Source organism: Meles meles, chromosome 6 (genome assembly GCF_922984935.1).
Source record: "Meles meles chromosome 6, mMelMel3.1 paternal haplotype, whole genome shotgun sequence".
NCBI classification, from domain to species: Eukaryota; Metazoa; Chordata; class Mammalia; order Carnivora; family Mustelidae; genus Meles; species Meles meles.
In genome coordinates this window covers 95,524,661-95,534,242 of record NC_060071.1, presented here as the reverse complement: position 1 = coordinate 95,534,242, position 9,582 = coordinate 95,524,661, and the positions used below count along the sequence as shown (strand labels likewise).

Sequence of the window (9,582 nt, the reverse complement as noted above, 5' to 3'; positions counted from 1 at the left end):
CAAATGATCACAATAAGAGTCTAGTTAATATCCATCACCATTCAAGGTTGTGACATTTTTTTCTTGTAATGAGAACTTGGAATATTTATTCTTAGCAACTTTCAAATATGCGATATGGTATTATTAACTATAGTCACCATGCTATCCATTACATCCCCATGACTAATTTTATAATTGGAAGCTGGTAGCTTTTGATCCCATATAACATGACATAATATAATAGACCTTTTTAAATCCAGATCTGCAAGAGGGTATTATGCCTAATAATAGGATATAGCATCAGAATAAGCATTTGACCATTAAGTTTATATGAAAATTTTGGAATACAATGAATATTACCTTATATTTAAAATGATTCACATTCTTATAAAGGGTCAACCAAGCTGTTTCCTATTTCTATTTCTGTATATTTGTATTCCTCAAAGTCATGTTGAGACCCTAAACCCCAAAGGTGCTAGCATGAGTAGGTGGAGTCTTTGGGAAGGGGTTATAAGGGTGAGATTTCAAATGTTTGACATAATGCCCTATAAAAGAGATGCCACTAAGCGTCTTAGCCCCCTCCACCATGGGAGGGTACAATAAGAGGTCTGCCACTGGGAAGAGGGCTTCACCCACCATGATAGCACCTTGATCTTGGACTTCTAGACTCCAGAACTGTGAGTCATAAATTTTCACTGTTTCATAAGCTACCCAGTTTGGGGTATTTTTGTTATATCAACCCAAACAGACTAAGACACTTAGGAAGATCAGTCAGAAATGTCTTACTTGGTCCTCTATTCACAAAATATTCTATACCAAGCATTATTATATATCTTGCGAGGTAAGCAGAACTATTACCATATTAAGAATGAGAGAAATAAGTGGTGGGGGGATTTAAGGAATTATTAACTAATACCTGAAGATTAACTACTAAGGGGTAAAAGATCATCAAAAGAATATGGGGATAGCAGGTATAGAAGGAAGCCACAATTTGTAGGGAAGCTGCCTGTGGGAATGACACTGTCACTGGTAAGCTACTTAGGGTACTCTAAAAGTCACTGAAGACTGAGGACCTTTAGAGGTTGTACTGGTCACTAGCCACTGTGTGTGCCAAGCAATAAATGAACAAAAATTCAGAAGATGTATACCTTTGTCCTTCCATGTACCTCTAGCACCTTCTACTGACAAATCCTAACACTGTACCATCTGGCAAAGAGAACAAAGCAGGACAAAGAAGGCTGGATTTGCAGGTGAGAGGAAATAGGTCGAAAATTATTACAGCCTTGTGTTTGTAATTTCTCCAGACTATTAGCAATAATGTAGGCCTCTTGTGGGCAAGGGCATTGTCAAACTTGCTCCACCCCTCATGGTATATATAGCCAAAAACAAACAAAAAAAAAAGTGAAAAAAACATAAAAAGAAAAGAATGAGGGAAATAATGTTTGAAGATGGTATGTTACATATCTAAATCACTTAGTTTCTCCAATATGTTGTTTCCACAGAGGACTGTAGTCTAGTACTTCTCTTAAAGAAGCAAAATGTTGAATAAGGGATAAAATAGTAAAAATCAGGAGAGCGTGAATAGTTTAATTTCAGTTCTTTGAACCATAAACATTAAATAATTCCTTCCTCTCCTCCTTTCTTTCCTTCCTCCTTCCCTGCTCTCTTCCCTCCTCCCTCTCTTCTTTCTATCCCTCTCTCCCTCCCTCCATCTTCCGCCTTCTCTCTCCCTTTCTTTCCTGTCACCTCTATGCCTTTTCAAGTTATCCCCCACCCCCACTCTTCCAACTGAATCATGGGCTCCTTTAATGATACCTCAGACGAAATCTTAACATTTTCAGTTGGTTTGGGTTGTTAAATTCTATTGTTGTGGCTTTCGAAATTTCAGGCAATTTAATATAAAGCCCAGGATTCATACTCAATTCAAAGCTCTTCTCTCACTAATAAAGTTCAGATGTGTGTCTCCAATGGTCTGAGAGAAAGAGGAGGGGTTTGGGGCATGTGATAGTCTTTCACACTCACTTATCTTATTCACCAATTTATTTCCTTGGTGAAAAGTCTAGGGAAAAAGGGGAGGTTTAAATAAAAGATATGCTTTGAATGAGTATCTGAGCCTTATCAATTGGCCATCAACTTTTTCATAAGTTATAAAAGGAATCATACAAAAATAAAAGATATTTAATTGCTGTCCATCCCTCTCTTAAACTGGTCATCATAACTGATCTAAGTTATTGTCTTTAGTATTACCTTGGATAAGTACAGGGCATGGCAGGCTTTGTTGATTCAAGCTCAACCATATGCCTCAAACATCAGCACATCAGAGGACACTAAAAAGAGTCAACTTACTCAATATGACATCTAAAGTGGAGGCCTGGTAGCAAATTCCTAATATGCCTGAAACACTGAATCACACTCCAGCAGTCCTAGCAAATGTGTAATTGCCAAGTAGGTGTGTAATCTGACTTCCAAAACTCTAACACTGGAGGTTATGGGCCTGTTGTTACAGGCAAGGGTAATGTCCATTTTCGGCACTTCTTGGAAAATGAACATTTAGGATTTCCCTTTCCTAATCTTGTTGGCCATAAGACCTTCTCTTCAACCCACCTATTTATTACCCTGATTCTGCATCAATTCAAAATTGTGTGTGTAAATCACTGAGGCCAATGGCCAAACAGTTATCTTACTTGGGAAGTAGATATTCATGCCTCCTTTCAGATAGCCACAGATAATACAAGCAATTCTCCAATGCCTACTACATGCCGTGATGGTAATGAGAACCAGCCAGTACTGCTTCCTTGAGAGTTAACTCCTTTTCACGATCTGTCCTTCCTTAAAAGACCACCTGTGCTCCTGTATCTTAACTCCAGTTCTCCTAAATAGGGGAAGGCAAGTGAGAGAGGATTGCAAGGACAATTTTCTTAAAATTGTGCCTTTCATTAGGCTCAGGTCTCATGGTTTGCTGTTCTCTGAACTCAGAAGGTAGGACTCTAACAGTTTGTTTTTCTCTAGTTGTGGGCTATACTAGTCAATTCTGTGAAAACTAGTCAATTTCTGACTTGGCAATTCAATCTACCTGGATCCAAAATGTAATGCATTCTGTCGTTATAATTCTAAGGGTTTGTAAAGATCAACACTGCATTTGCTTCATGAGTCAGCACTAGACAGGGAGGGACAAGGGGGAAAAAAAAGGTGTATTTCACTTGCTCTTACTTTGCAGACTCTTTGAATTTCATTGAGTGATAATCTCTCTTGCCGTATTTTATTTATTTATTTTTTAAATTTTATTTATTTATTTGACAGACAGAGATCCAAGTAGGAAGAGAGGCAGGCACAGAGAAAGGGAAGAAGCTCCCTGCTGAGCAGAGAGCCTGATGTGGGGCTTGATCCCAGGACCCTGGGATGACCTGAGCCGAAGGAAGAGGCTTTAACCTACTGAGCCACCCAGGTGCCCCTCTCTTACCATATTTTAAACTTTGCTTTATATTTTCTACAGGGCAATCTTTCTTGTGAAGAATTAAGTTATTTGGGGTAAAGCTGGGAAGGCATTTTCAGAGCTTTCTCAAGCTTCCATGTTTAAAGAGTCACTGTGATGCTTGTAAAAAGAGATTCAAGAGTGCTATTCAGGGGCGCCTGGGTGGCTCAGTGGGTTAAAGTCTCTGCCTTCGGCTCAGGTCGTGTTCCCAGGGTCCTGCTAGGCGGGGGGCCTGCTTCCCCTTCTCTCTCTGCCTGCCTCTCTGCCTCCTTCTGATCTCTATCTGTCAAATAAAATCTTAAAAAAAAAAAAAGTGCTATTCAAAGGGATCTGATATAAGAGAATAGGTGGAGAATAAGGTGGAAACAGAAATCTACTTTTAAAAATCAGCTTAAATATTTCTAATGAAGATTAGCAGACTACAACTTAAGCAAAAAAGGGTTTGCTATGTTTCTAAATAAATTGCAGTATATTTTATGGAACACTGAAACTTTTAGTCTCAGTAAATTTAATGATCTCTCCAGAACTATATTCATAAAATTCTGCAGTTTTTTCTTACATATGAACCAGAGCAGTGCAGAAAAACAGTTTAAAAGTGTTAGAGAAAAGTTACAAACTTTTCTATGAGTATAACGCAACTCCATGTAAATAAAAATTCTAATTAAAAATGATGTTTTCCCTAAAAATCACTGCCAAACTGCCAAACTAAAAATAGTGTTTTCTGAGAATTAGAAATAATAAATTTCAGGACATGAAAAAAGCTATCATTTAATGTAAGTCAATTACTAGATGAAATGAAATCTGAAAATTTCACCAAGTTGAGAACTTCTCAGCATAATGACATTTATTATATTTTAAACAAAGCTTGGCAACTCATGCATATTGTACCCATTAGGAAAACCTGCAGTAGAAGGCATTTGTTCTTGCCCCCCCCACCTGACCCTCCCAGGCATAGTTCCCTACACAAGAGTTTTGACAAATTTATAGGTATGATGGGTTAATGATCTGTGAAACACTTTTTCAACAGTTTGAAACAATTTTCTTTTTAACTTTCTAGTAACAAGTTTATCTTCTCTATTTCCTCATTTATTAGTCACTTGCTCTGTCTTTCTGTAGAACCAGTTCTACCTTTGCTTTTTTGGTTCCATGTGTGGGAGTACATTGAGATACTATGATAGATTAAAGGAGAGAATTAGGAAACACTAGAGCTACTTTCCAGACCTGTTTGTTCAGCTTTATACTACGTAATGCTATGGAACAAATTTTTAAAAAATACATAAGTTTTTACTTTATCAACTTACTTTATATATTGTCTAATTTCATCCTCATAACATCTGAGGAAAGATAAGACAGGTAAAAATGGCCTCATTTAACTGAAAAGAAAAACGAAGCTAGAAAGATAGATTAATTTCTGTTTCTTAATACTATAAATGTGTTATATCAATATGAACGCTCATGCCTCTATAACTATGATTCCATATGTTTATATGTTTATATTCCATATGTTTATATTATTCATAGATCAGGAACTTTTTTCCTTCTTTCAAAGTATACTGAAAGATATGCAAGGCACAACAGAGTACATAAATGCTTACCAACTTCAACTGGGAAAGAATCAATATATTTCTCATGATAGTCTTTAATGGGAAGCAAGCTGAAAACCACTAACAGTACAAAAATCATAGTAATTCTGACTAGAATTTTTAGAATGGACAAAAGGATGCAGAACTCTAATTGAAATACAATGGCAGCTACTTTTTATTTACTTTTTAAACTGTGGAGCCAAGCCCTGGGTTCTAGGAATCCACAAAATATAGGATGGAGACTTTAGTGTCATATTTTTCTCCTGAGGAAGGTGAGTATCAATTTAGACTATCTTCTCTGAGATATTTTGCTTGGGGATGGGAAATAACTGAAAAGGAAATAAACCTCGCTTTGCTCTTTAAGTCACATGAAATATACCAAAAGGCAGAAAAAGCAAGAGGCAGAATGTAAAATTTAAAAAATGGAATATTAAATTAGGAGAATAGCACTGATTTCAGCACTGGGGTGGTACCTATTTATTTCCCAAGACCTAATCTGTATGAAGACTTTCTTAAAGATGGAATGGTCTGTGATAGCTATTTCAAGACTTCCCGAGAGGTGTTTTCTTTTACCCTTTCAACTGGAAAAATCAAAATATCTTTCTGAACATGTTTCAACTATTCTACTATAATATTAAAAAAATGTGAAACTTCTGTTTTTGATCTTTTCAACCAGAAGTTTCTGGAAGTATGAATATTGTTATTTCTTCACCTGATGAAGCATTTAGTTCAACAGAAAGATGTTGATCTTGTCTTATTTCTCAACAAGGACTTACTGGGTTCAGATAGTGAAGCCTGACAAGTTCACTTTTTGCCCAGTGCAAGCTGAAAAGTTGAGTGATTCTCATTTTAGATCAATTAGCTTGCAGAAAACACAAATAGACAAGGGCATTCTATGTATGTAAATACAGAAAAAAAAAGTGAAAAATTTTACTATCTTTTTTTTTTTTTTTTTTACTTTTCAGCAACAAAAGAAATCTCTAACATATACCTTTAATGATCTCCCACAGATAGCCTGAACAAGACTCTGCTAGAGCACTACTCTCAGAATAACATTTCAAATAAATTCACAATACAGGGATGTCACATCTTTGTGAAAGAAATCTTCCAAAGCATTGTTGTTCAAAATGTGGTATCACTTGGGAGCATGGTAGAAACGCAGATACTTATGCCATGCTCCAAACCTATAGGACCAGAATGTGCACTCATAAAATAAAGTTTATGAATGCAGATTTGCAAGAGGTTCTTATGTTAAATCTGGAGAGAGACACTGTTCTGGAAAAAAAATGCATTTTAGGATACATAATTTGATACACAGTTTAACTGAACCTCTATCATAGCACAACTAATTAGCAAGGTATTTTTGGAGTCATTTTGGAATGAATATCTATCTCTGACTGAAAGTCAAATCTACATAACTTCAATTTATTTAGGTGATGTCCTAATAATCCAATTTCTCTTATAGGGACTTCACACGGTACATATGTATACACGATTAAACTCAGTTTATGATGCATATTTCAACTATAATAATAAATATGGCCATTTTAAGTATATATGCATTTATACTGTACTATGATTTGGCTGATAGAAAAAAATGAATAAAATATACTTATCAATGTCAGAACTTGGTATCATACGGTGTGTGATTATAGCGAAGTTTCTCAATGGCAAATAAATGTAATTAACAGTCAAAAACAAAGGTAAGAAAATGACCCTATAGATGTTTAGATCCCCTGAAACAATTTTTCTCAAAAGGTGAACTTAAGACCAATACACTGGGATCACCTCAGTTACCTGTTCTCAGTGCAAATACTTAGGCTCCTCAACAAGCCTACTAAAGCAGTTTTTGTGTATGGGACCCCTGAACTTTTTTTTTTTTACCTTCTTGCTGATTCCTAAGCATATTAAATTTGACAAACATTGACTAAAAAAATAAAACATATTTTGTTGTTATGTCATACAAAACAAACCTATGTTCTTGTAAGTGATAGCTGGTTGAAAAAGAACTTTCTCAGCCAAAAAATGATCCAAATAGGTCTTTAAAATATCCCAGGATACCACTTTCAGAGACAAGCCATGATCTCTGTCCTCTCTGAATTCTGATTGTTTCTAGTATTTTCACTTTACGAACTTTATGGGAATATACTGCTGTGTGAATTCTTACCGGGGCAGATAGAGTATACTGCCTGACTTCTTTCCTTCTTAATGGCAGTCTCTCTTTCACAGCCCTGGTTTCTTTCATTTGACTGAACACTACAGGAAATTTTTAGGGGTACAATATCCTCTTAGACCAAGTAGTTTTTAGAATTGGCACTTAAAAGGGGAGAGACTAAAACTATGGAAACTTGGTTTCAGTTACAACCTGTCTGTCAATTAATGTAACCTTAGGGAAGATCACTTAACCCTTCTCATCCCAAATTTGCAACATATAACACCTAGACTAGAATATCCCAAAAACTCCCCCCACTTCTAGCACTCTAAGATTCTAAAAAAATGTATTGAAATCTTGATCCTTAGAAATCATGTTTTAAATAAACTAATTCTGTTAAGAAAATAAGGGTTGTTTTCTCTATGTTCTTAAAATACCTCACAAAAGAAATTTTTTTTTTTTAAAGATTTCATTTATTTATTTGACAGAGAGAGAGATCACAAGTAGGCAGAGAGGCAGGCAGAGAGAGAGGAGGAAGCCGGCTCCCTGTGGAGCAGAGAGCCTGATGCAGGGCTCGATCCCAGGACCCTAAGATTATGACCTGAGCCGAAGGCAGCGGCCTAATCCACTGAGCCACCCAGGCGCCCCACAAAAGAAAATTCTTTTAAGATGATTAAACTAGAAATTTTCAGTATAGACTTTTTCAGTTGTCTCCTTTTTAAGCAACATGTTTATATCCAGTTACTGCTTGAGCTATCCAGTTACTTACTGCTTGAGCTAGGTAACTAGTGGAAATTTCTCTGGGGCTGAAGGTACTGAATTTCTCCAATAACCACGTTTCTGTTCACATGAAGTTCAAGGTTGCAATCTCACAGCTGTCTACCACAATACAAGGTTTACAGTACATTGAGTTCCTTTTTTTTTTTTTTAATAATTATGTATGCCTTCAGATTAAAAATCCCTCCCATAATCGGGGTATGGAGCTCTTCAAAGGACAAAATTTTAGCCAACTTTTCCATAAATGAGGGAGATTGGGCTATAGTTTTCCCATTTTATAAATAATTTATCATTTTTACTACCACTACATTTTTTATTACATAGTACAATTTGAGAAAGAGTTGCTTGTTTTTCAGTTCCGTAGAAGTTAATCGCAAGATTATTCTAAATTCTTTATTTAAATGATGCCTAGAGACCTAGAAAACTCCTTACAACACTCTGGGGCTGCTGCTGCATGACCAGGACTGAGTTCCAAGGCCTTCCTTCAATTCCCCCACCCCCATGACAACTCCGCCATCATAGAAGACATGAAGGAACACAGCAACATGGAAATAGAGGAATTCACAGAGGAATCCAAGATCAACCCAGCAAGAATAAGCAGAATGACAGCAAAATGTTTATTGGAGGCTTGAGCCTCCAATAAAGCAAGAAACATCTGACTGAATATTTGTCTCGATTTAGGGAATTTATAGATTATACAACTGGAACAGATGTAGTGACTGGAAGATCAAGAGGATTTGGATTTGTGGTTTCCAAAGATGCTGCTAATGCTAATGAGGTTTTGGAACTGAAAGAACACAAACTCGATGGCAAATTGATAAACCTCAAAAGGACCAAGATTTCAAAGGGAAAGAACTCTCGAAAAAGGTTTTGATGGCTGGACTGAGCCCACATACTTCTGAAGAACAAATTAAGGAATACTTTGGAGAGATTGAAAATATTGAGAGGATGTTGTTTTATCCCATACACAAATGAAGAGCCAGTAAAGAAATTGTTAGAAAGCAGATATCATCAGGTTGGTTCTAAGAAGTGTGAAATCATAATTGCACAACACAAAGAGGTATATAGGCAGCAACAGCAAAAACAAAAAGGTGGAAGAGGTGCTGCAGCTGGTGGACCAGGTGGTACTAGTGGTCATGGGTGAGGTCAGGGCCAAAACTGGAACAGGGATTTAACAACAATTATGATCAAAGATATGGAAATTACAATAGTGCCTAAGGTGGTGATCAAAACTATAGTGGCTATAGAGGTTATGACTATACTAGGTATAACTATGGGAACTATGGATATGGACAAGGATATGCAGACTACTGTGGCCAAAGAGCACTTATGGCAAGGCACTTGGAAGGGGTCACAATCACCAAAACATTTACCAGCCATATTAAAGGAGGACACTGGAGAAAAATAGGAGGAGACTGCTAAAGTTGACCCAGCTTGCAAGACAACATTGAAGATTGGTCTTCTGTTGATTTAAGATGATCATTTTGTAAAAGACTTCCTAGTGTACAAGACACAACTCTGTCTAACTCTATATGCTGCCAATTAGTTTCCTTTTTTTTGTCTTTTGTTATCTGTGTTATGACTCGATTTGGATTTGTGTTTATACAAATTTTATTTGT

General features: G+C 36.4%; 1 pseudogene; it reads left to right on the top strand.

The window, feature by feature from the left end:
* The first annotated feature begins 8,391 nt into the window (after window positions 1-8,391).
* LOC123943157 lies at window positions 8,392-9,348 on the top strand (annotated as a pseudogene).
* Window positions 9,349-9,582: the final 234 nt, after the last annotated feature.